The sequence below is a fragment of the Zalophus californianus genome, chromosome 11 (assembly GCF_009762305.2).
Source record: "Zalophus californianus isolate mZalCal1 chromosome 11, mZalCal1.pri.v2, whole genome shotgun sequence".
Lineage (NCBI taxonomy): Eukaryota > Metazoa > Chordata > Mammalia > Carnivora > Otariidae > Zalophus > Zalophus californianus.
In genome coordinates, this window is record NC_045605.1 from 17,501,174 (window position 1) to 17,528,395 (window position 27,222).

The 27,222-nt window shown below is 41.5% G+C and overlaps 1 long non-coding RNA gene across 1 annotated transcript in view; it reads right to left on the reverse strand.

The window, feature by feature from the left end:
* Positions 1–2,801: 2,801 nt before the first annotated feature.
* The window catches only part of LOC113914992, a 43,356-nt gene continuing 18,935 nt past the window's right edge, over positions 2,802–27,222 (reverse strand). The window contains exons 2-3 of the long non-coding RNA XR_003517567.2: positions 26,571–26,729; positions 2,802–2,853 (exon numbers count right to left, since the gene is read on the reverse strand). This is a non-coding gene — a long non-coding RNA (uncharacterized LOC113914992). The remainder of the gene's footprint in view (positions 2,854–26,570; positions 26,730–27,222) is intronic.

Genomic DNA, 27,222 nt, shown 5'->3' on the forward strand with positions numbered 1-27,222 from the left:
TTCATATTTAGTGTTATTATTGACATAGTTGGATTTGCATCTGCTATTTTAGTTTTTGTCCTCTATATGGCTCATATCTTTTTGTTCCACTGTTCTTTATTTCAGTAAATATATTCTATTTAACATTAATAGTTGGTTCCTTTAATTTTTTTATTATATCGCTTTGAGTTATTTTTTTGGTAGTTGCTCCACGGCTTACCATAGACACCATGACTTACCAGAACTAACTTTATTAACTTAATTCCAGTGAAGAAACTTACTCCGGTATGACTATTCCTTCTTCCTCCTTTTTGGGTATTATTGTTCTCCATATTGCATCTACAAATGTTACAAACACAACAATACATTGTTATAATTATTACTTTATATAATTTTATGTCTATTCATAAAGCTGGTAAAACAGATCAGTTATATATTCATACAGTTTGTTATGTTAGCCTTATCTCCTATTTCTGGTCTTCTTCATTTGTTTCAGTGGATCAGGGTACCAGTTGGTGTCATTTTGTTACTACAAGACAGCTTTTCTCCCACCCACCTCCTTTGTGCTGTTACTGTCAAATATATTGTATTTCCATATGCCATTGGCCCGACCGTACAATTTTATACATACCAGTTTATACAATTGCTTTTTAAATCAGTTAAGAGAAGAAAGAACACAGAAGCATTTATATTGTCTTTTAAAATTACATAATTATCTTTATTCATGCTCTTTGTTTTTACTGCATGGATTTGAATTACTGCTTGGGGTCACTTGCTTTCATTCTGAGTAAGTTTCTTTATTATTTCTTGAATCCAAAGGGGAAAGAAACCTGGCAAGATGTGGTTTCTTGCAACAGTGAACAACAAAGAAAAAAATAGGAAATTGGGTGAAATCAAACAAGCAAATGACTTGCTAACTACTCCACAGCAAGAGAAATATGCTTTACTAGGAATGTGAATAGGTCTGCTTTACTGATTTATTGAATCATGTCTGATTCTCCTGTCTGATTCAATGAATCATGGGTCTTAGTGTTTTTCAGATGTAAATCAATTTTATCTTTATAGGATGACATAATTACATAATAGTTAAGAGCTTGGGGTTTTACTCTAGAAGAGATGAATTCAAATTTTGAATTTAATATGAATGTTAATTTGAAATGTTAAACAAAATAGAACACTTGCAGATTATAAAGGAAGACATAAAAGTACACCTAAAAAGTCTGTGACCTTAGAAAATGTACTTAATCTCTTCGAGTCTCATTTACCCATCTATAACACTATACTATATGCCACAGAGAGCTATGTGATGGTTACATGGGAAAGTGCACGTGAAATGTTTATTCTCCCACACAAATGCTCAGTAAACGGCAAGCTTTAAAAAACATAGTAATATTGGACTTGTGGTTTTGACCATGACGGAGTACAGATAACAACTTTATTTCTATATTGTGAACAATGATAAAACTGAATAAAATGTACGAAGCAACACTTTTCAAGCTTTAAACAAGACAAACAGGAGGGATGTGATCCTTTAAAGACTAAAAACACATTAGGTGGGCTCAATATTCACTAAAGCCTCTGCATGGGAGTTATTTCCAAACTGTAGCATAAGAAGGAAAAGGGAAAGATGCAAGAAACAGAGACTGAAGGTGGGGTTCACAAACAGAAAAAAAGAGTGAAAAAAAAATGAACGGGCCTTGGTATTTCATTATAAGACAACATCAAGTGGTCTAAACATTTAAACAAGAAATAATACCATTTTGCACGCTGTCCATTTCATTTTATGAAGCCCGAAGTGCTCTGATATCAAAATAAAGACAGACATTACAATGAAAGGAAATCACAAATAAGTAACCTTCGCAGACATGAGAAAAAAATTTTTTTAAATAATTTTTTATTGTTAGGTTAATCACCATACATTACATCATTAGTTTTTGATGTAGTGTTCCATGATTCATTGTTTGTGCATAACACCCAGTGCTCCACGCAGAATGTGCCCTCTTCAATACCCATCACCAGGCTAACCCATCCCCCCACACTCCTCCCCTCTAGAACCCTCAGTTTGTTTTTCAGAGTCCATCGTCTCTAATGGTTCGTCTCCCCCTCCGACTTACTCCCCTTCATTCTTCCCCTCCTGCTATCTTCTTCTTTTTTTTTCTTAACATATATTGCATTATTTGTTTCAGAAGTACAGATCCGTGATTCATCAGTCTTGTACAATTCACAGTGCTCACCATAGCACATACCCTCCCCAATGTCTATCACCTAGCCACCCAATCCCTCCCACCCCCCACCACTCCAGCAACCCTCAGTTTGTTTCCTGAGATTAAGAATTCCTCATATCAGTGAGGTCATATGATACATGTCTTTCTCTGATGGACTTATTTCACTCAGCAGAACACCCTCCAGTTCCATCCACGTCGTTGCAAATGGCAAGATCTCATTCCTTTTGATGGCTGCATAATATTCCATTGTGTATATATACCACTTCTTCTTTATCCATTCATCTGTCGATGGACATCTTGGCTCTTTCCACAGTTTGGCTATTGTGGACATCGCTGCTATAAACATTGGGGTGCACGTACCGCTTCGGATCCCTACATTTCTATCTTTGTGGTAAATACCCAGTAGTGCAATGGCTGGATCGTATGGTAGCTCTATTTTCAACTGTTTGAGGAACCTCCACACTGTTTTCCAGAGGGGTTGCACGAGCTTGCATTCCCACCAACAGTGTAGGAGGGTTCCCCTTTCTCTGCATCCCCGCCAACATCTGTCGTTCCCTGACTTGTGCATTTTAGCCATTCTGACTGGTGTGAGGTGGTATCTCATTGAGGGTTTGATTTGGATTTCCCTGATGCGAAGCGATGTTGAGCACTTGAGAAAAAAAAAATGTAATAAAATGTTAGCACGCTGAATCCAGGAATACATAAGGATAATACATCATGACTAAGTAGACTGTCTATAGGAATGCAAAGTTGGTTCAATAATAGAAATCAATGTCATTTGCCGCATTAGAAGAATAAAAGAGAAAATCATAAGATTAGCTCAATAGATGCAGCAAAAGAATTTGACAAAATCCAACTAAAACTCTCAGCAAACTAGAAAAAGAAGGGAACATCCTCAATCTGATGAGAGGTAGCTATAAAAACCCACGGCTAACATCATACTTAATGGTAAAGGACTGAAAACTAGCAAGGATGGCTGACTGGAAACTAGCAAGGATGGCTATTCTTACAATTCTATTAATATTAGCCAGTAAAAGGTGTGGAAAAGAAATGTTAAACAAAATAGAAGACTTGGGCGCCTGGGTGGCTCAGTCGTTAAGCGTCTGCCTTCGGCTCAGGTCATGATCCCAGCGTCCTGGGATCGAGTCCCACATCAGGCTCCCTGCTCCGTGGGAAGCCTGCTTCTCCCTCTCACACTCCCTCTGCTTGTGTTCCCTCTCTTGCTGTGTCTCTCACTGTCAAATAAATAAATAAAATCTTTAAAAAATTATTAAACAAAACAAAACAAAATAGAAGACTTACAGATTATAAAGGAAGACATAAAAGTACTTTATTCATAGACAACGTGATAGTGTACATGGAAAATTATTCTAAAAATCTACCTCAAAAACCCAAACTTAATAGAAATAAGTGAATTTAGCAAGGTCACAGGATACAATTGCAACATTCAAAAATCTATGAATGTCTATATACTAGCAATGAACAACTGGAAATAATTTGTCCAAGTATTATTTATAATAGTATTAAGAAAGATCCTTGGGGATGAATTTAATGAATGACATGCAAGACCTCTGCATTGAGAACCACAGAGAATTGAAAGACCTAAATAATGGAGAGAGAGACTATGACAGTTGATAATCTACCATATTGGGGAGACTCTGGGGAAATGGCATTGCATTATTAAATACATTATTTGTGGCTACTTTCCCTAATTACCGTTTAAACTATTACATAATAATAGCTACCATTTATTAGTGCCAGGTGTGACTAACAAATGCCTAAAAGGGCAGCTCTTACCACTTCCTTGCTGGAAAACTCCTTCTGGTTCATAGGATCAATGACAAACTCCTTTGGTATCACCGGCCCTCCACTATTAGCTCCAAGCTTCCTTTCTATATTCACCTCCCACATTATCCCACATACTTCCTATACTCCAGCCACTGGATTCTCCAGCCAACTTAAGATTTTTTTTCATCTTACAGGTACATGTATTCATGCCATGGAGTAAACAGCACCTATACAAGTGTACAGTGTCTATGTTCCTATCTAACGAAGTTTGCTTAAATTTACAGCCAGATTGATGTTCTACCTGATGTGCAAACAAAAGCTGGTTAATGCTGACCATGAGCTTCTCAGGATTCCAAGCTTTCAATGCGTTATTTCTTTTACCAGCACTCTTGATTTTGTAAACAACGAAGCCCATTGACCCCAGTCTTCTCCAAATCTCCTGGTCACTTGGGTTTAGTGGGGCTTCATGGGGATCCAGACATTTTAAATAAAGCTTTGAAGCATCTCAGCACAGGACCACAGCTCAGGCCACTTCAAAGCCCCACAGCCAACAGCTTGCAAAGGTCACTGAGTGAACAATTTAAGATTTTGACCTTCATGTCTTGGCTCATGATATTCCCTTTCTTTAGATGACTCTTCATCCCACCCCACCAGCCATCCTTAGCTGTGGCCTGGTTCCCAGTACTTAAAATACTTAGGACAGTGTGGGGCAATTTAAGTACTTAAGGTGTGATAAGTGATTGCTGACTGAAGAAGAAAAGAAAAATGATTCATTGACACCGATCCCAGAAGAGGATAAATGGATGCATTTGATTCTGAATAAAGACAAATGGAGATAAAAATGTGTTTAATCAATGCAGGCAAATCTCCTTAATCGGCAGGCCTCTTTGGAAGCAGATTGTCATAATAAACCAAACCCACAATCATTCCAATTTTGGGAATTCAGAGAAATTTGTTGGGCATTTATTTGTTTCTTCTATTGTTTACTTAGAGAATTACAAAGTTTTTTTAGTATATAGATGATCAGTGAAGCTTCAAGTTGATTTTTTGATTGAAGTATCCTCTACTACAGCCAAATGAGAGTTTTGAAATTAACTACACAAAAAGCCTCAGATCTATTGTTTTATATTTGTCCATTTGATACAGGGTGTTATATATTCGGGGCTGGTTTCATGGGTGTAGGACCTACACAGTCACATAGGGTCCCACACCTAGAAGGACCCCGCACTTGGTTTAATGCTCTGTCTTTGCTGTCTTGAAGTTCTTGTTATTTTGAACAAGGAGCCCCACATCTTCATTTTGCACAGGGCCCCGCAAATCATGTTACCAGTCCTGCAGGTATCCCCTCCATGTGTTTCTCCAGCTGTATGGCCATCCCAAAGGCTAGAGAGAGCTAGAAAGCACGTGAAATACTGAGACAGTGAGGGTCTGTGGGAACAAACCCCAAGAGAAAAACATTGCGTACCTGGGGTGCTTTCTGAGGGCTGCTATTGTTAAACCGCTTCTCTTAACAGAGCAAGACCAGGTTGCGTTCCCCTCTACCAGCCGGACTTAAAGCAGAAGACCCCAGCTCTAAAGAGCACCAAAGAGCTGCCTGAGTTGGCAATATCAACCAATCAGGAAGAGGCTCTTCCAACCAACCAGGATGAAGCATTCTTTTCTTTTCCTCATTAGCAAATTGGACCAGAGCGGGAACAGAGCTAGGACTTTATATAAGCAGGGCCTCCCCCACTGTTTGGGGAGAGCAGCCTAAGTACTTTTTGGTGTTGCTGTGTCTCCCTTCAGCTTCATCTCTAACCTCTGTGCCTTTGATTGTGGGGTCTGGCCTCCTCTCAGGTTCAAGAACCTACTGCCTTAACAAGACTGGAGGTTGCATTTCCTTAACTCTCCATCCTTTGGGATTTCCTCTGGGTCCTCCCCCTGTGATCTCTAGCAGGAAAATCTGGAGACTTCTAAGCTAGTCCAAGCTCCCCATTTTCCCTATATGAGAAAACGAAGATCCAGAGAGACAAGATGCTCCAGCCACCACTTAAATAATGTTAATGAATGAAGTTAGGGAAGTTGACATCCGGTCACTCGGGCATGGCAGGATGCAGGGTAAGGATCTGTTCCTATCTCAGATGGAGCCTGATTCTCATCGCAGGCAGATGAGATGTTCTCCCAAGTTCCCAACCTCTTTCTCTCTCCCACTATTCCATCGCCATTTCAACAACACAGATTCTGAAAAATTAAGGAGAGTCTGAGGTAATGCCCCTCACCCAGGAGTCCTTAAATGATAACCTCTAAGTGTCTGGGAATCTCACTTTTTAAGGGAGGCTTGTTTGTTTGGGGTACATTTTGGTTATTAGAAATCATTTTCTCTTCATAAAGAACAGAAATCGGTCTCTGCTAATTCCAACCATGGGAATTAATTCCCCTGCAAAATGACAGACAACTCTACTTCTTTCTTCACATAACAGCTTTTCAAATAATTGCAGATAGCTTTACTCCCACTATACTTTTCCCAGAGGCTGTTTGGAATCTTTTTCTAGTTGAACACTCAGTTGTCTGCCATATTGCATAGTGAGGCTGTTTCTAAGCACCTATCTTCATCTCTTCCCTCTTGTCAACCTTAGAGCCATTAAAAAAAAATCCTTAGGTTATAAAAGGGAAATAGGACAAAGCAAAAGTTGTGGCATGCGTTTTGTTTTGTTTTAATTTGCCAATTAAAAAGCCAGTAATAAAGTTCTAGGACCAGAAAGACCAGTTAAGATTGTAGGAAGAATATGTATGTAAGTTAGGGTTTTGATTGCAAGTGACAATACTCAGCTGGGAGTTACCTATGCAAATACGAGAATATGTTGATCAAAGAGCAATGAATCCTCTTTCCCCTTAAGTTCCATTGGAAAAGTTTCAGGAAAGGGCTCCGATTGGCCAAATTGGGTCATTGCCCATCCCTGGGTCAGAGTCAGACAAGGAAAGCTCTACTTGGATCACATGGCTGCAAGAGTGGGGCAGAGCATTATTGGGAGGAAGGTGAACACTCCTCCCAGAAGGGAAAGGCACTTGGCCAACAGATGTGCCCTCTAGTAGGTGAGTCAAAAATTCAAAAAAAGGAAAAGTAGAGACAACTACAACATTATAAGAATAAAGTTGATAAGATACAGTTTCTTTTTATTTTTTAACGAGAGATAAGCAAGTAATGAAACAAAATGTTGAGTGTATTGAATTTTTAATTGATATTTCCTAAAATGAAATTTAATATTTTGTGGTGGAAAAGAATTACAATTACTTAAATACATTTTATGGTAAGTTCTAAAACCTGGGCTGAGTTCCTAGGTATATGAAGATGCTTTGAAAATTAAAATAGGAACAACTTATGACCACATGAAAGTGGAAAAGAGGGGTACCTGGGTGGTTCAGTCGTTAAACATCTGCCTTCTGCTCAGGTCCTGATCCCGGGCTCCTGGGATGGAGCCCCGCATTGGGCTCCCTGCTCGGCGGGAAGCCTGCTTCTCCCTCTCCCACTCCCCCTGCTTGTGTTCCCTCTCTCGCTGTCTCTCTCTCGGTCAAATACATAAATGAAAGAAGGAAAGAAAGAAAGAAAGGAAGAAAGGGAGGAAGGGAGGAAGGGAGGAAGGAAGGAAGGAAGGAAGGAAGGAAGAAAGGAAGAAAGGAAGAAAGGAAGAAAGGAAGAAAGGAAGAAAGGAAGAAAGGAAGAAAGGAAGAAAGGAAGAAAGGAAGAAAGAAAGAAAGAAAGAAAGAAAGAAAGAAAGAAAGAAAGAAAGAAAGAAAGAAAGAAAGAAAGAAAGAAAGAAAGAAAGGAAAGGAAAAGAAAGACAGAAAGAAAGAAAATCTGTAAAAAAAGAAAGAAAGTGGAAAAGAGCTGACTGCTGAGGTGATAGAACCTGACTGAGAGACACTGTCGTGGTCTTGCCCTTGGCTGTGCTCCCTGAGAAGTACATAGAACACGTGCTGTGGGGGAGACACTCGGACTGCATTTCTAACGCACTATTTTCTTGGCACCGGGAAAACCCAGAGGGGGACGCTTCATTTGTCCAATTAAAGATGGGCTTTCATTAAATGCCACCCCAGAGCACATAGACCACAGGCACATATGCCTTAGTGGCTGCCCAGAGCCAATAAGACAGCTGAAATGTCAGCAAGCAGGACCACGAAGTGGTTCTAGTTTCCTTGTGGTTGGAAGCTGTTGAGTTAACAGCCCAAATCTGACCACGCAGGCCTGGAACAGTGTGCAAGAGGGCCAGTGAGAGGAAGTTAGCCAATGTTGGATCCAGGCCAGTCAACCTTCCAAGAAAATGTGCCAGCAAGGGGCAGGGGAGACCCTTGCCAAGAGAAAGCTTGCCTCCTGTGACTATTTCCCATGGAGACACAAGGCATTGGCTCCAAAGGCTCCCACTGGCCCAACAAAAATGCTTCCTGCTTCTCCAAGCCTATAGAGCAATTGCACTTGCCCCTTGAGCTGAAGGAAGATCAACATGGCTGCCTGATAGATAATTGTGACCTGGGGCCCTTTGGATAGCTTGTCTTGTTCTCTCAAAGGGTTTTTGTTGTTTACACAAAATGGAAAAAACATTGTTAAAAATAAAAGCTTTCGATATTTTACTTTCCAAGGGGAACTACTGAGGGCGTTTTTAAATCAATCAGCAAATATTTATTAATATTTATTACTACCTGCAAAGTACTGTGCTAAACTGTTGTCAACTGACAAGAGTGGTATAATTAAGCCATAAACATAGATTATAAAATAGATTAACTATTTTATAACCAATACACCTGTGTTTGTATATCAAATGAATATGATCTTCAGAACAATTACTCGTGGTCCATTCTTAGTCTGATTGTATTATCTGTAGAAAGAATTTTCAAAAGGTCTTTTCTTTGGGCATCACCTTTGGATCCTGTGGTACAGTTTTTTTTAATATTTTCAATGGTGCAAAGCTATTGAGAGTAGAGGCAATATGAAGTTGAGAAATATTTTCTGATAAAAAAGGAATGAAGTCCACACAAAGACTTACATGTGGATGTTCAGACGGCTTCATTCATAGCAGCTAAAAACTGGAAACTACCCAAATATCCATCACGGATGAATGGATAAACAGGTGTGGTATAGCCATACAGTGAAAAATTATTCTGCCTTAAAAAAGAATGAACTACTGATACATGCCACAACATGGCTGAACCTTAAAAACATGCTAGGGGCACCTGGGTGGGTCAGTCGGTTCAGCATCCAAGTCTTGATTTTGTCTCAGGCCATGATCTCAGGGTCGTGAGATCAAGCCCTGCATCCGGCTTAAGATTCCCTCCCTCTCCCTCTGCCCCTCTCCCCACTCTCTAAAAACAAACAAACAAACAAAACCACATTAGCTCAGTGAAATAAGCCAGTCACAAAAGATCATACACTGTAGGCTTCCATTTATAAGAAATATTCAGAAAGGGTAAATCTATAGAGACAGAAAAGTAAATTAGGGGTTGCCAGGGCTAAGGGTGGACATGGGGTGATGGAGATGTCCTAAAATTGGATTGTGGTGACTTTTGCACAATTCTGTAACTTTACTAAAAATCACTGAAATGTACACTTAAAATGGGTGAATTTTATTATATGTAAAGGATAGCTCAATAATTCTTTAAAAAATACTCATGAAGTGTGATGATTGTAAAGTATCCAAACTGATTTTGGGGTGACTTGTGAACCAGACCTGAAGTAAAGGCAATTCATGGAAAGATCTAGAAGACTGCCCCTGGCAAAGTTCCAAAATCAGTGGAGCAATTGTAGCACCTTGAGAATGAGTGCTCATCCCCTCCTAGGGGAAGGGAGGGGATGCCAATTCTCATTTGCATACGGACTCATGGGCATTGCTCCCATAGTCCTATGACTACTATAGAGCGACTCCCTTTTCCCAAGCTTACAATCTACTGTGGAGATAAGACATATATAAAAGTACTGTCATCTACCAATAAATAAACTACAATAAGTTAGCTAATGTCAAACTAGTAAAAACCCTTTTTCTCTTTTCAAAGTGTGAGTAGATGCCTGAGTAAGAAATAGGCTTTTTTTTTTTTTATGGCTAATTTACAAAATCCCTACATACAGGAATAAGAAAAAGCAGTTACGAGGGAGAGAGAATGTCTCCAAATGTGGGAACATATTGTTCTCTCCTTCCCACCTCCCTCCCCGAAATGTTACTGTAGTAACATCAAATCCTTTTGCCCCAAGTCCAAGAGAAATAGCACCATGCTTGATACTGCATTTTCAAAGTCACAAATATGTAGGAATAAATTCAAGCTGTAGCTCAAATGAGTGACTGCATGTTATACTTCAGCTGACATGGGGTTGAAATCTGTCTTTGGCTTTAGTCCCCATTTCCCTATAGAGCTGAAGTTGGCAGCCTGAAGTTTTTCTTTAATGGTTGCACCAATGACCTCTCTTTGCCTCCTTCTGTTTCTTGTCTTGACATTTCCTTCTTGAAGTCCAGAATGATTTTCCTATTGCACTCTGAAGGATAAACCCGCACAAAATGGCTTGACACCAAGCTCCGTGCCAGGGTGGGGAAGTGGGATTAAGGATTTACAGGTCCAGTTTTGTATGATTTTGAGAGGTTTAGCACAGTGGGGAACTGGGCTTGTTAATTACTCAGATAAATGCTAATTGACCTATAAAAACACAGGATCAAGTTGTTAAGATCTGCTCCAACTGGCATTATGGAAAGACGGAGGGGCTCAGACTGTGGGTACAACTCTCCTGAGGGATGGAGAGATGCATGCAGCTATATGCCACAAGACCAGATGGCCTTTCCATGTCCTGAGGGGCCTCTTACCGTATATCTGAAGAAGAGGTTCAGTTAAAGTACATTGTGGAGAAGAAAGTTACTTAACACATTCTATCCAGTTGAAACCTAATATCGAAACAAAACACCAAGCTACCAGTCACTGAGGAGGGAAGTCCAGGGTAAAAGCATTTGGAGGACCAAGCCTAAGATTTGGGAACCTGGCACTGAATGTTCTCACCCTTATTGAGTGAGAACCAGGCAATTCTAGTGTATTTCAGCAGGTCTGGTGGGAGGGGGGGCGCTCAGTGCCTAGTTGCTAAAACTTTAGCTAGGAAGCAACTGAGCAACTGTGAATAAATCATTACAACAGGTGAGCATATTATGTGGTATTATGTTAAACTGTTTCGTGTTCGTGTCAGCTTTGCAATATGAATAGTCAAAGGACACTGAACTGTATCTATTTGAACTCAATTGCTAGTATTTAGCATAGATTCTACAAGGATGCTTGAACAATATTATTGAATTTTGCTGACTTTATACAGGTCAGCAAGCTCAACTGAAGAATTAGAAAAACACAACCTCTCATCCCAGTAAAATAAATTATGCTAGCCAAGAGTGCCTACCAGATTTGTCATATAAATTAGCAGTAAAAAATATATATATCTCCCAGACAAACTAAGCCATGAATCTAATCCTCATGTCGGTCACCTCTTCCCTATTTATCACTAAAGCATGACTTAGCTAGATGAACCATAGCTCAGGAGGGAGCATTAAAGTGCAGATATTAACCATGATGACTTCTCCGAGGCACTAAATAGAATGGAAATGTATCTCTAAGACCGAACAGTGGCCTGAAGATATTCTAGATTTTTTGTCGAGGACTATCCGGAGTGAGCAGAAGGGAAGCAGGGCCGGAGGAAGACTGCAGTCTACAATGGGTGGTGTCAAGGCGTGGTGATCTTCAAGAAAGGGAAATGGTTCTACCAAGAACCGATCCACATCCATTTTTCAGGGCTCATAACGCCTGAAAAACATGGATTAGCCTGCATGAGCAAAGAAACCATATCTCAGTCATGACAAAGATAAAATTAGAGGTAAGGAACAAAGGGAAGGAGATTTTTTTTAAAGATCATTTATTTAATTATTTATTTGACAGAGAGAGCACACAAGCAGGGGGAGCAGCAGAGGGAAAGGGAGAAGCAGGTTCCCCACTGATCAGGGAGCTGGGGCTCGATCCCAGGACCCTGGGATCATGACCTGAACGGAAGGCAGATGCTTAACTGACTGAGCCACCCAGGTGCCCCGGGAAGGAGATTTTTGACTCCGAGAAAGAGGGAGAGCAGAATTGTTTTGGGTAGATGGTTTGCAATTGGGTCTTAATTTTATAAAGGTGATTGAGTGACAACAAGGAGAGGTTAATGCCATTGAAAGATGTTTTATTCCTTACAACTCCTGAGGAAAGGGGCCACACAGGTCCACGTGGAGAAGCATCAGGTTAGGTCAGGAGGGAGAAGCAGGAGGGTAAAGTATAGGCCACAGCCTTTATTGGGGTTTTTGTGGTAAAGATATGATAGGTCAGTGTTAACAGCTGAGGACTGACTAGTTTGAATAATTCCAGTGAGCTTTGGGGCTTAGGGACTGTCTCTGGTTGTCTGGCACCTGGCCCAAGGGAAATATTGGCTTGATGTGTGAGTTAGATTAAGGAGGTGGTTGGGAGTATGGCCTGAGGATTGGTTGGAGAGTTTGTAATATGGTTTTTATGTGTCTACTTAAGCCGGATCATAGGGGAGATGTAAACAACTGTGGCTATTGGTTTGACCCTATAATTAATGGAGACCAAATAGAATCTAAGAAAACACAGAACAGGAGAATCTTATCCATCTGTAGCTATTTATATTATCTAGTCCTCTGCTGTACATGTAGAAGATCAATAAAGTTTGGTTGGTTGGTTGGTTGGTTGGTTGGTTGGTTGGTTGGTTGGTTGGATGGATGGTTGGATAAGATTTTTGGCAGTAGAGAAATTTTGAGAGAGAAAAATGGCACTTTGCTGTTTTCCCTAAATCACACCTCTTGTAGCAGAATTTGCCAGCTTCAGGGTTGTATCCCAAGTTGCTCAGTGATGAAATGGCTTGAGTAAGACATATGTTGTACCTTTTTGGCTTAGGCAATTTTTGCTAGTAGGCACATACACACTCCTGTCTACATTTTTCATCTGTTTTTTATCCTTCACCATAAACTTGCCAGGGATAAAATGTTTCCTCATTTATTATAAGAACAGGGAATGCAAATGAGAATCTTTGGTGGGTCCTGAGTAAAGTCAGCGGCTCCTCATCTTACAGTCAAATTTCTCACAATTATCCTATAAGGCGTATAAGGACTGGCCCCATTACCTCTCTGATCTCTATTTCCCCTACACTGGCCCTCTGTGACGCTGCACCAGCCAGACAAGCTGCCTTGCAGCCTCTGGAACACAGCAAGCAGGACCTTTGCACTTACGTACCCTTCCCTGGAACACCCCCAGATAGCCATGTAGCCTGCTTTCTTGCCTTCTTCCCTTTTCCAATTAAATGTAACCTTATCAGAGAGGCTCTCCTGACTATCAGATATAAAATACCAAACCAGGGGTCCCTGGGTGGCTCAGTTGGTTGAGCGTCGGGCTCTTGATCTCAGTTCAAGTCATGATCTCAGAGTCATGAGATTGAGCTTGTATCAGGCTCCACACTGAGCGTGGTCCCTGCTTAAAATTCTCTCTTCCTCTGCCCCTCCCCCTGCCCCACCCCGCTTACATGTGCTTGTGCAATCTCTCTCTAAAAAAAAAAAAAAAAATTACAACTATTCCTCTTTTTTTTTCCACTATAGAGTTTCACCAATCATTTACTTTTATTTTTTTTATTTTTTATTTTTTTATTATGTTAATCACCATACATTACATCATTAGTTTTTGATGTAGTGTTCCATGATTCATTGTTTGTGCATAACACCCAGTGCTCCACGCAGAATGTGCCCTCTTCAATACCCATCACCAGGCTAACCCAACCCCCACCCTCCTCCCTTCTAGAACCCTGTTTGTTTTTCAGAGTCCATCATCTCTCATGGTTCCTCTCCCCCTCCAACTTACTCCCCTTCATTCTTCCCCTCCTGCCATGTTCTTCTATTTCTTTTTTCTTAACATATCTTGCATTATTTGTTTCAGAAGTACAGATCTGTGATTCAACAGTCTTGCACAATTCACAGCACTCACCATAGCACATACCCTCCCCAGTGTCTATCACCCAGCCACCCCATCCCTCACACCCCCCACCACTCCAGCAACCCTCAGTTTGTTTCCTGAGATTAAGAATTCCTCATATCAGTGAGGTCATATACATGTCTTTCTCTGATTGACTTATTTCACTCAGGATAACACCCTCCAGTGCCATCCACGTTGTTGCAAATGGCAAGATCTCATTTCTTTTGATGGCTGCATAATATTCCATTGTGTATATATACCACTTCTTCTTTATCCATTCATCTGTCGATGGACATCTTGGCTCTTTCCACAGTTTGGCTATTGTGGACATTGCTGCTATAAACACTGGGGTGCACGTACCCCTTCGGATCCCTACATTTCTATCTTTGTGGTAAATACCCAGTAGTGCAATTGCTGGATTGTATGGTAGCTCTATTTTCAACTGTTTGAGGAACCTCCATACTGTTTTCCAGAGGGGTTGCACGAGCTTGCATTCCCACCAACAGTGTAGGAGGGTTCCCCTTTCTCCGCATCCCCGCCAACATCTGTCGTTTCCTGACTTGTTAATTTTAACCATTCTGACTGGTGTGAGGTGGTATCTCATTGAGGTTTTGATTTGGATTTCCCTGATGCTGAGCGATGTTGAGCACTTTTTCACGTGTCTGTTGGCCATTTGAATGTCTTCTTTGGAAAAATGTCTGTTCATGTCTTCTGCCCATTTCTTGATTGGATTATTTGTTCTTTGGGTGTTGAGTTTGATAAGTTCTTTATAGATTCTGGATACTAGCCCTTTATCTGATATGTCATTTGCAAATATCTTCTCCCATTCTGTCAGTTGTCTTTTGGTTTTGTGGACTGTTTCTTTTGCTGTGCAAACCCTTTTTATCTTGATGAAATCCCAATAGTTCATTTTTGCCCGTGCTTCCCTTGCCTTTGGCGATGTTTCTAGGAAGAAGTTGCTGCGGCTGAGGTCGAAGAGGTTGCTGCCTGTGTTCTCCTTTAGGATTTTGATGGACTCCTGTCTCACGTTTAGGTCTTTCAACCATTTGGAGTCTGTTTTTGTGTGTGGTGTAAGGAAATGGTCCGGTTTCATTCTTCTGCATGTGGCTGTCCAGTTTTCCCAGCACCATTTTTTGAAGAGACTGTCTTTTTTCCATTGGATATTCTTTCCTGCTTTGTCGAAGATTAGTTGACCGTAGAGTTGAGGGTCCATTTCTGGGCTCTCAATTCTGTTCCATTGATCTATGTGTCTGTTTCTGTGCCAGTACCATACTGTCTTGATGATGACAGCTTTGTCATAGAGCTGGAAGTCCGGAATTGTGATGCCGCCAGCTTTGCTTTTCTTTTTCAACATTCCTCTGGCTATTCACGGTCTCTTCTGGTTCCATACAAATTTTAGGATTATTTGTTCCATTTCTTTGAAAAAAGTGGATGGTATTTTGATGGGGATTGCATTGAATGTGTAGATTGCTCTAGGTAGCATTGCCATCTTCACAATGTTTGTTCTTCCAATCCATGAGCATGGAACGTTTTTCCATTTCTTTGTGTCTTCTTCAATTTCTTTCATGAGTATTTTATGGTTTTCTGAGTACAGATCCTTTGCCTCTTTGGTTAAATTTATTCCTAGGTATCTTATGGTTTGGGGTGCAATTTTAAATGGGATCGACTCCTTGATTTGTCTCTCTTCTGTCTTGTTGTTGGTGTATAGGAATGCCACTGATTTTGATTTTATATCCTGCTACTTTACTGAATTCCTGTATGAGTTCTAGCAGTTTTGGGGTGGAGTCTTTTGGGTTTTCCACATACAGTATCATATCATCTGCAAAGAGTGAGAGTTTGACTTCTTCTTTGCCGATTTGGATGCCTTTGATTTCTTTTTGTTGTCTGGTTGCTGTAGCTAGGACTTCTAATACTATGTTGAATAGCAGTGGTGATAGTGGACATCCCTGCCGTGTTCCTGACCTTAGGGGAAAAGCTCTCAGCTTTTCCCCATTGAGACTGATATTCGCTGTAGGTTTTTCATAGATGGCTTTTATGATATTGAGGTATGTACCCTCTATCCCTATACTCTGAAGAGTTTTGATCAAGAAAGGATGCTGTACTTTGTCAAATGCTTTTTCTGCATCTATTGAGTGGATCATATGATTCTTGTTCTTTCTTTTGTTAATGTATTGTATCACGTTGATTGATTTGCGGATGTTGAACCAACCTTGCAGCCCAGGGATAAATCCCACTTGGTCGTGGTGAATAATCCTTTTAATGTACTGTTGGATCCTGTTGGCTAGTATTTTGGTGAGAATTTTTGCATCCATGTTCATCAAGGATATTGGTCTGTAGTTCTCCTTTTTGATGGGGTCTTTGTCTGGTTTGGGGATCAAGGTAATGGTGGTCTCATAAAATGAGTTTGGAAGTTTTCCTTCCATTTCTATTTTTTGGAACAGTTTCAGGAGAATAGGTATTAATTCTTCTTGAAATGTCTGACAGAATTGCCCTGGGAAGCCATCTGGCCCTGGGCTTTTGTTTGTTGGGAGATTTTTGATGACTACCTCAATTTCCTTAGTGGTTATAGGTCTGTTCAGGTTTTCTGTTTCTTCCTGGTTCTGTTTGGGTAGTTGATACATCTCTAGGAATGCACCCATTTCTTCCAGGTTATCTAATTTGCTGGCATAGAGTTGCTCATAATATGTTCTTATAATTGTTTGTATTTCTTTGGTGTTGGTTGTGATCTCTCCTCTTTCATTCATGATTTTGTTGATTTGGGTCATTTCTCTTTTTTTTTTGGATAAGTCTGGCCAGGGGTTTATCAATCTTGTTCATTCTTTCAAAGAACCAGCTCCTAGTTTCGTTGATCTGTTCTACTGTTCTTTTGGTTTCTATTTCCTTGATTTCTGCTCTGATCTTTATGATTTCTCTTCTCCTGCTGGGTTTCGGCTTTATTTGCTGTTCTTTCTCCAGCTCCTTTAGGTGTAGGGTTAGCTTGTGTATTTGAGACCTTTCTTGTTTCTTGAGAAAGGCTTGTATTGCTATATACTTTCCTCTCAGGACTGCCTTTGCTGTATCCCAAAGAGTTTGAACAGTTGTGTTTTCATTTTCATTGGATTCCATGAATTTTTTTAATTCTTCTTTAATTTCCTGGTTGACCCATTCATTCTTTTGTAGGATGCTCTTTAGCCTCCATGTATTTGAGTTCGTTCTGACTTTCCTCTTGTGATTGAGTTCTAGTTTCAAAGCATTGTGGTCTGAAAATATGCAGGGAATGATCCCAATCTTTTGGTACCGGTTGAGACCTGATTTGTGACCTCGGATGTGATCAATTCTGGAGAATGTTCCATGGGCACTAGAGAAGAATGTGTATTCCATTGCTTTGGGATGGAATGTTCTGAATATGTTTGAGAAGTCCATTTGGTCCAGTGTGTCATTTAAAGTCTTTATTTCCTTGTTGATCTTTTGCTTAGATGATCTGTCCATTTCGGTCAAGGGGGTGTTAAAGTCCCCCACTATTGTTGTATTGTTGTCAATGTGTTTCTTCGCTTTTGTTATTAATTGCCTTATAAAGTGCCTGCTCCCATGTTAGGGGCATAGATATTTACAATTGTTAGATCTTCTTGGTGGATAGACCCTTTAAGTAGGATCTAGTGTCCTTCTTCATCTCTTATTACAGTCTTTGTTTTAAAATCTAATTCGTCTGATATAAGGATTGCCATCCCAGCATTCTTTTGGTGTCCATTAGCATGGTAAATTGTTTTCCACCCCCTCACTTTCAATCTGGGAGTGTCCTTGGGTCTAAAATGAGTCTCCTGGGCACCTGGGTGGCTCAGTTGGTTAAGCGACTGCCTTCGGCTCAGGTCATGATCCTGGAGTCCCAGGATCGAGTCCCACATCGGGCTCCCTGCTCAGCAGGGAGTCTGCTTCTCCCTCTGACCCTCTTCCCTCTCGTGCTGTCTGTCTCTCATTCTCTGTTCCTCAAATAAATAAATAAAATCTTTAAAAAAAAAAATAAAATAAAATAAAATGAGTCTCCTGCAGACAGCATATTGATGGGTCTTGTTTTTTAATCCAATCTGATAGCCTGTGTCTTTTGATTGGGGCATTTAGCCCATTTACATTCAGGGTAACTATTGAAAGGTATGAATTTAGTGCCATTGTATTGCCTGTAGGTGACTATTACTGTATATTGTCTGTGTTCCTTTCTGATCTATGCTGCTTTTAGGCTCTCTCTTTGCTTAGAGGACCCCTTTCAATATTTCTTGGAGGGCTGGTTTCGTGTTTGCAAATTCCCTTAGTTTTTGTTTTTCCTGGAAGCTTTTTATCTCTCCTTCTATTTTCAATGACGGCCTAGCTGGATATAGTATTCTTGGCTGCATATTTTTCTCGTTTAGTGCTCTGAAGATCTCATGCCAGTCCTTTCTGGCCTGCCAGGTCTCTGTGGATAGGTCTGTTGCCAATCTAATATTTCTACCATTGTAGGTTACATATCTCTTCACCCGAGCTGCTTTCAGGATTTTCTCTTTGTCTCTGAGACTCGTAAGTTTTACTATTAGATGTCGGGGTGTTGACCTATTTTTATTGATCTTGAGAGGGGTTCTCTGTGCCTCCTGGATTTTGATGCCTGTTTCCTTCCTCACATTAGGGAAGTTCTATGCTATAATTTGCTCCAATATCCCTTCTGCCCCTCTCTCTCTGTCTTCTTCTTCTGGGATCCCAATTATTCTAATGTCGTTTCGTCTTATTGTATCGCTTATCTCTCGAATTCTGCCCTCGTGATCCTGTAGTTGTTTCTCTCTCTCTTTCTCAGCCTCTTTATTTTCCATCATTTGGTCTTCCATATCGCTGATTCTCTCTTCTGCCTCATTTATCCTAGCAGTTAGTGCCCCCATTTTTGATTGCACCTCATTAATAGCCTTTTTGATTTCGACTTGGTTAGATTTTAGTTCTTTTATTTCTCCAGAAAGGGTTTCTCTAATAACTTCCGCGCTTTTTTCAAGCCCAGCTAGTATCTTTAAAGTCATGATTCTGAACTCTAGGGCCGACATCGTACTAATGTCCGTGTTGAGTAGGTCCCTGGCTGACGGTACTACCTCTTGTTCTTTTGGTGAGGTGATTTTTTTCATCTTGTCATTTTGTCCAGAGGAGAATAGATGAATGAGAGAACAAAATGCTAACAGGTTAACAACGTCCGCAGCAACTATACTCTATACAAATCAGAAAAGACCAGAAACCAGGGGAAAAGAAAGGGAAAGAAAGAAAAAAGAAAGAGAAAAAAACAAAAACAAAAACAGAACAATACAAAAAAACAGAATATGATGAAATATGATCAGGCTAGTGCATAGATCAGTGCCACACACTAGATTTCGGGCATATTTTGGTCTGTTAGAAGAAAGTGCCTCCTAAAATTTTAAAGGAAGAAAGACTTATCTATGCACAAAATTAGGGTTGATACAATGAAGGGATGGAAGATGACTGTAAAGATGAAAATTATAAAAGATTTTATAAAAGGAATTGATAAGAAGTTGTTTCAAAAAAGAAAGAAGAAGATTTAGAAAAAAAAAGGGAGAGAATGTGATCAGGCAGGAGACTAGAACAAAGCCATACACTAGTGATTTAGGGTATATTTTGATCTGGTAGAAGAAACTGTATCTTAAAATTTTGAAGAGAGAACTATATATATATATATATATATATATATATTTGCCAAAAATAAGGGTAACTACTATGAAGGGATAAAACATGACTCTAAAAATGAAAAATAGAAAATGTTTTTTTTAAAAAGGGATTGAGAAGATGTTGGTTGAAAAAGGGAAAAAGAAAAATTAAAAAAAGTTAAAAAAATTAACTTTGAAAAACTAATGAATCATTGTAAAAAAAAAAGCAATGAATTCTATGTGTCGTATTCCCCTAGTGCTGGAGTTCTCCCGTTCTCCTTGATCGGTAAACTTGGTCTTGGCTTGCTGGCTGTTCGTGCAGATCTTCTGGGGGAGGGGCCTGTTGCCGTGGTTCCCAAATGTCTTTGCCGGAGGCGGAATTGCCCCGCCCTTGTGAGTCCGGGCTAAGCAAGCTGTTGGGGTTTGCTCTCAGGAGGTTTGTTCCCTGCAAGCTCTTGGTACAGCTTTGGAGGACAAGGGTGAAAATGGTGGCCTCCCAATCTCCGCCCGGAGGAGCCGAGAACTCGGGGCCCCGCTCCTCAGTGCGCCCCCAGAGAAAAGCAGTCACTCCCGTCTCCCCGGTCTCCGGCCGCACTCCGTGCTCACCCGGCCTGTGACCGAGCGTTTCTATCTCTGGCACCCGACCCCGTGTGGAGTCTCCAAACCCAGCAGATCCCTGCGGTGCGCTCCCGTGCCGCTCCTCCCGGGGGAGGAAGGGGAGTCTCCCCTGATCTGCCGCTTGTTGGGTCCCCGCTGGAGGAGCAGTGGCCCGACTGGGCTGCGGATCACAGTTCATGGCAACCCTGAGCTGAGAGCCCGGCCTCGGCTCCGTCTCTGCAGCCGGCTTCCCCGCTCTGATACCTGGGAGCTCTGCCGCACTCAGGCACCCCCGGTCTTTCTGTGACCCCGAGGGTCCTGAGACCACAGTGTCCCGCGAGGGTTCCACCCCCCGCTTAGCCACTGGAGTGACGTCCCTCAGCGGAGCCGACATCTAAAAGTTCCGATTTTGTGCTCCGCGGCTCTAGCACTTGCCAGAAGCGGCCGACGGTGGCCCCCTCCCCCGCCGTCTATCCTCCCGAATATCGCCTCGGATTCACTTCTCCGCACGTCCTACCTTCCAGTAAGTGGTCGCTTCTCTGTTCAGAGAGTTGTTGCTATTCTTTTCTTCGATGTGCTGTTGAGTTCATAGGTGTTCAGAATGGTTTGATCCCTATTCAGCTGAATTCCTGAGACCAGACAAAATCCAGGTCTCCTACTCCTCCGCCATCTTGCTCTGCCTCCCGAGTTTCCACAACCATTCCTCTTTTTAAAAAAAAGATTTTATTTATTTTTTTATTTATTGGAGAGAGAGAGAGAGGAGAGAAAGAGAGTGCAAGAGCAGGGGGAGGAACAGAGGGAGAGGAACAAGCGGACTCTGCACTTAGCACAGAGCCCGACGGGAGGCTGGATCCCAGGACCCCAAGATCATGACCTGAGCCGAAATCAAGAGTTGGACACCCAACTGACTAAGCCACCCAGGCACCTCTACAACCATTTCCCTTACACACACATATGCTTAATTTTTTATCCTTTACATTACTTCCTTCTCTTCGTAGCACTCATCACCACTTACACCACTTAGAATATCATATACTTATTTTTGTGCACGTATGCCCCCTCTTCCCACTAGTAGAATATAAATTCTACGACAGCAAGAATTTTGGTAATCCCCAAACCTAGAAGAGGGTCTGGCACATGATGGGTGCCCAATATATATCTGTTGAATAAATGAATGAAGGAATGGCCCAAATACAAGCATACATTCCCTCTTGTTCTTGATCTTAGATTTTTTTCCCCCTTAGTTCAAAGCCCAGAATTTGCACTGGATAAGAGAAACTGGCCACTGAATGATACATGAACCTGTTCTGCAAGAAAATCACCACTACCCTCAATGTTTCTCCTCCTGTTAGCACTCATCTGGATAAGCGGCACTACCGTCCAGAAACCAGGAGTCATGGTTCCTCTCTTCTCCCGGTCCCCCGGGCTGGGTGCATCAGCAAGTCCTACAGTTTAACTTCAGAACACATGTTGCTCAGACTAAACCACTATCATCTTTCACTGAACCTCCTAATCTATGTCTCCTATTGAATTCCTAACCCATCCCCACCTCCGCCCCCACCCAATTTGCCCACAGTAACCAGAGATGGTGTTTAAAAATTATCTAAGATCATGTAACTAACCTAGAAGCCCTTGAATGTCTATCCAAATTTCCTATTATAGGTCCCAGAATTCTGTGCGATCTGGCCCTGCCAGCCGTTCAAATTCATCCTTTGTCACCCATTCCCATCCCCACCCCCCACCCAGTTCACTTTTCTCTCGCCCTGCTGGTTTCCTGCAACCTTTTGAGAAGCCCAAGTTTATTCTGGCCTGCAACCTTCCCATTTCTGTTACTTCAAGTACTTCACTATTAATCATTAGTTTACTTAATAGTCCATGGCGCAATCCTTTCAACTGGGCCCTGAGGAATACCTCTCTGGATAATAGTAACATTTTTTTTTTTTAAGATTTTATTTATTTATTTGACAGAGACACAGCGAGAGAGGGAACGCAAGTAGGCTTCCCGCTGGGCAGGGAGCCTGATCCGGGGCTTGATCCCAGGACCCTGGGATCATGACCTGAGCCGAAGGCAGACTCTTAACGACAGAGCCACCCAAGGCGCCCCAATAGTAACATTTCAGAAACTCTATCAGGCCAGAGAACTTGTGCTTTTTTCTCCCCTCGTGCTCTTTCTTACCTCTACATCGAGCAATGCGTGTTCCTTAATTCTCTTCCTCAAATCAAACCCTGCCCATCTGAACGTAGCTGGTCTCAATGATGTACGTGTTAGCATGAGTGGACACACTCCAATCAACAGCTAACGTCTGTCAGGAGTCCTCTGTTGGGGACTCTGAGGTGCGCCACAGGCTGAGTGGGACATTTTACTTTGACCAGTTCACGGTGTGCAATCCCGTGAGGGAAAGAGCAGAGATGGAACGTGTGGCCATGGATTAAGCACGTATTTAAGTTTATTGCTCCTTGCTCCAAGATCATTTGCCATTTTATTCTTATTTCTAATTTGGCATAAAGGATTTTGTCTTCTGGAAAAGATGTTCGAACATCAGCAACAAAAGAGAAAGTTATTTCACAGACTCAGTAGCTCCTTCAATCACATCACTAAGGAAACAAATAGTTTTTGAAGGATCCACAAGCATCCCTAAAAGTTTTTGAATATATAACCTATTTCATTATCACACAAATCCCCAAGACTTTATTATCACTTTTTCATGTAAGAAAATTAAGCTTTTACATATTGATCCTTTTCCCTGTACAGTTGGTAAATAACAGAGCTGGATCTTCACCACTTCAGGCATTTTGCAGGGCCCAGGATCTTTCACTATACCAGTGAATAAGTTCCTCCATTGTCTTTGCTTCAAGCAATCTTGTGGATAAAGGGATGGTTATAGGGACACAGTTGTTGCCTGCTTGGAAAAGTGGAACCTATATATACTCACAACTTAAGACTCTTGAAACTTTGAATCCATATATGAACAAGAGAAGGAGAAGCTAATTGGAACTGTATCTCCAGTTGAATCCATATACGAACAAGAGAAGGTGAACCTAATTGGAACTGTATCTCCAATCACTGGGAGTGATTGATTAGTCAAGGAAGGCTTCCTGGAAGGAAGAATTTTATATGAGGTTTTGAAAGAGTATTGATATGAGGAGGACAGGGATTCTGGGAAGAGGAAAATGAGAATCTCATGTGTAAGATCGTTAGTTGTAGTTTTTCAGGTGGACCATACATGCAAATGTGTTTGAATGTGAGACGCTGTATAAAGAAATCACCATTTATTTCTTTGGAAAATCCCATTATGTTCTATTTAAATGGCTGAAATGTCAGGGGGCCAAAAAAGTTATTTTTAAAAAATTGATCATCAAATTGAAACTACCTACTGGATGAATTATAAAAGCCAGCGGTCAGAAAAACCCCCTCACTGAAGAATAAGGAGACATCATGGGGTTGTCATAGGGGAATGATGAATATATATTGGGGGTGTCTTTTCATTCTGTCTTTTTGGCTCTACCCCAACGGAAAGAAAAAAAACAGATTGGGGAACTGAGAGTATGAAAGAATAAACATGTCTGTTGTTCATGACCTAATCTGTGTGGAGACACTTTCCTTTTTGGTCTCACAGGTGTGTCTTTAGCTACTATCTGGGGAGGCAGGAGGGTAAACTGGGGAGATGGTGCAACGGAGTGACCCTTACATTTTTTTTTCATTGAGATTGAAATTGCTAGGTAGATTATCATCATCAACCAGTGGTGCACCGTGAAGTACAAAGAGGGTCTGGGCGGAGATGATGACCTCTGACCTGTCTCGATATCATCAAACCCGCAGTGCTCTTTTTCCCAAAACGGAATGTACGTCTAACTATGGGTGTTCAAACAGCTTTGCATTGGAGAGTTTAGAAGAACATTCCAGCCAAATGGAGTCAGGGGCTATGCTGCTCACCAAGCCTTCCTTCTGAGAAAGGCCCTTTCCCCATACCATGTGACTATTCGGGACCCCTGCCTCCAGCTGAACCATCAGAATGCTCACTGTCCTGGATGCAGACAGATGGAAATGTGATCTCACCAGGGTCCTCTTCAGGAATTGATACGGACTGAATGATATGCTAGGGAGAGAAGGTTCTCTCTTTTCTCTTTACCTCTAAGGATGATATACACCAGGAATAACTAGTGATCATCTTCGCTGTCACCTGGAGAAAATCTGTCTGGAGCCAACAGAACTCGCTGCCTGTAGAACTAAGAGGTGGTGAAAACCACAGTCCTTATGTTGTCATTTGAACCTACTGGATCCAGCTGGGTTTGAACTCAGGTCACCTCTTGGCCTTCTTGGTTATAGAAATGTAATATTGTGCTTTAGAACAAAAAACATATATTTGGTCTTCGTCCTCATTTCTGGCATATAGAGCTCCTAATACCCTTGGAATTTCGTAAGTCATAAGAGAGGCAAAGGTGTATTTTTTTCTTCCTAACAAGCTTTAAACCATACCTGAGTTTATGTTAATGAGGTGAGCTGGGAAACCCTCTAAGGATTTGAGCTGGTTGCCAGGAGAAGGAACCATAGTGATTAGAGGCTTGGAACTTTCAGCCTCAACCCCCTGACCTCCGGGGGAGGGGAGAAGGGTGGGAGGTTGAATCACCAATGGCTAATGATTTAATCAATCTTGCCTGTGTAAGGAAGCCTCCATAAACACCCAAAAGGATGGGGTTTGGAGGGCTTCTGGGTTGATGCACAAGAACTCATCAATGTTCTGGATGTACATCCCATACTCCGCCCAGACAGAAACTCCTGTGCTCAGAACGCTTCCAGACCTTAGCCTATGTATCTCTTCATCTGGCCCTTCATTTGTATCCTTTAATAGCCTGTGTAAGAAATCTACAAGTAAATTGTTTTTCTGAGTTCTGTTAGGTGCACCAGCAGATTAAACCCCCGGAGGGAGTCATAGGAAACAAACCCGCCCCCTTTCCCCTTCCCTGTTGAAAAGAGCTAAAATCTCATTCAGGAGTGTGAGGAATTAAATATTCAAAAAAGCTTGCTTGAAATCACTTTTGACCCTAAACTGACCCGAGGCTTAAAAATCAGAACTTGAAACAAGTATGCATGTGCTCGGGAAGGTTTCTGACTCCAAGAGAAACTTAAGGATAAAGTTAGAAGGTTCTTTTCTATTTAAGCCTGGAGAGAAATCCAAAAGTAGTTTGAGAGGAGACAGAATAATTAAAAGGCAGAAAGAAAGGAATCAAATTATACCTAGGTGTTTACACTTAAATATTATTTAAGTATTAATTAACACTCATATAGCTTTTAGATATGTGCCAGGAACTGTTCTAAGCACGTTAAAGATATTTGCTCACTTAACCTTCATAAAAACCTGATGAGATAACTTACTTTCAAGTACATCATTATTTTAACATTTTAATAATGGTAATAATATCTGCCATTTTTAAGTGCTCCCTGCGCCCATATTTTATGTATATTATTTCATTTACCCTTCACAACAACCATAAGGAGTAGGTACAGTTATTTTGACTATTTAATGAATGAAAACAAGACTAAGAGAAATTAAGTAGCTTTCCAAAGGACACACAGCCAATAGGTGGTAGATTCAAATCCCTAGATGCCTGCCTTTAAAATCTGTTCTCTGGGCGCCTGGGTGGCTCAGGTGGTTGAGTGACTGCCTTCGGCTCAGGTCATGATCCCGGAGTCCTGGGATCGAGTCCCACATCGGGCTCCCAGCTCAGTGGGGAGCCTGCTTCTCCCTCTGACTCTCTCCCCTCTCATGCTGTTTCTCCCTCACTCGATCGCTAATAAATAAATAAAAAATCTTTACAAAAAAAAAAATCTGTTCTCTGAATCACTGCACTAGAGCCTATTAATATTTAGTCATTCTTAATACCTTTCTTTTTAAGATTTTACTTAATTTGAGAGAGAGAGAGAAAGAGACGTGTGCACACAAGTGTGGGAGGGGCAGAACACTGAGAAGAGGGAGAAGAGGCAGAGGGAGAAGCAGGCTTCCCGCTGAGCAGGGAGCCCCGATGTGGGGCTCGATCCCAGGACCCCAGGATCATGACGCAAGCCGACGGCAAACGCCTAACAACTGAGCCACCCAGGTGGTGCCCCAATATCTTACTGTTCTAATACAGTTTAGTTTTACATTCTCACACAATTGAGTTAAAAAAAAGCAAGCGCATGCTTAACAAGATTATTACCCAGTACAACCATCCATCTGAAGGCAGCTTATTCAAATTTGAGGCATCACACACAGGATAAAATTAAGAGCTTTTGAAAGTTGTCTTTGCAACCATCCAAACTAATAAAGTTAGAGGATAAATCATAGGGAGCATATAAACTTACCTCAGGGACAGTTATTCTCATCTTAATTTCCATGCTGTCAGTTGACGGATGTTGATTGAATGTCAGGTTGAGTGAATCTCACAAGCATTCTGAGTCGCACATGAGATGAGATATTTTAAGGAGAGTTTGATATGTGGCGATTTACAAGGTGTGGAAAATCTGCAAGGAATAGGGAGGGCAGTGTTCTGCATTAATAATAGGGGGAAACTCTTAGGCCTCCTCTTGTCCTCTTGAAGGGACAAGAAAAAACAGTTTCTGGAACCCAGGGAGGGGCCCTGTAGGGAGGAGGGTGGCCCAGACAAGCTGGGCCTTCAACAGAGCAACATGGCTAACCCACAGCCACCCTGAAGGTGGAACACTGGAGAAATAACCTAGGGAGGTTATCTGCCTTCCTTTGCTACACAGTGATCTCCTGCCAGGACCTCCAATTGGTCAAAGTCGAACCAAAGCCAGAGGATCGAGGATTCTGTGGAATTGGTTCACGCTGCCAGCCTGCGAGAACGCAGAACAGGGTAAGAAGGGGTGGAGACTGAAAGGCAAATGGACAACACCCAGAAGATTGATAATGGCCCAAATCAGTGCATGTTCTTTGATAAAACCGAATTTCCAAGCCTGCCCAAGTGTAGATCCCTGAACCAGTCTAAGTAATCGG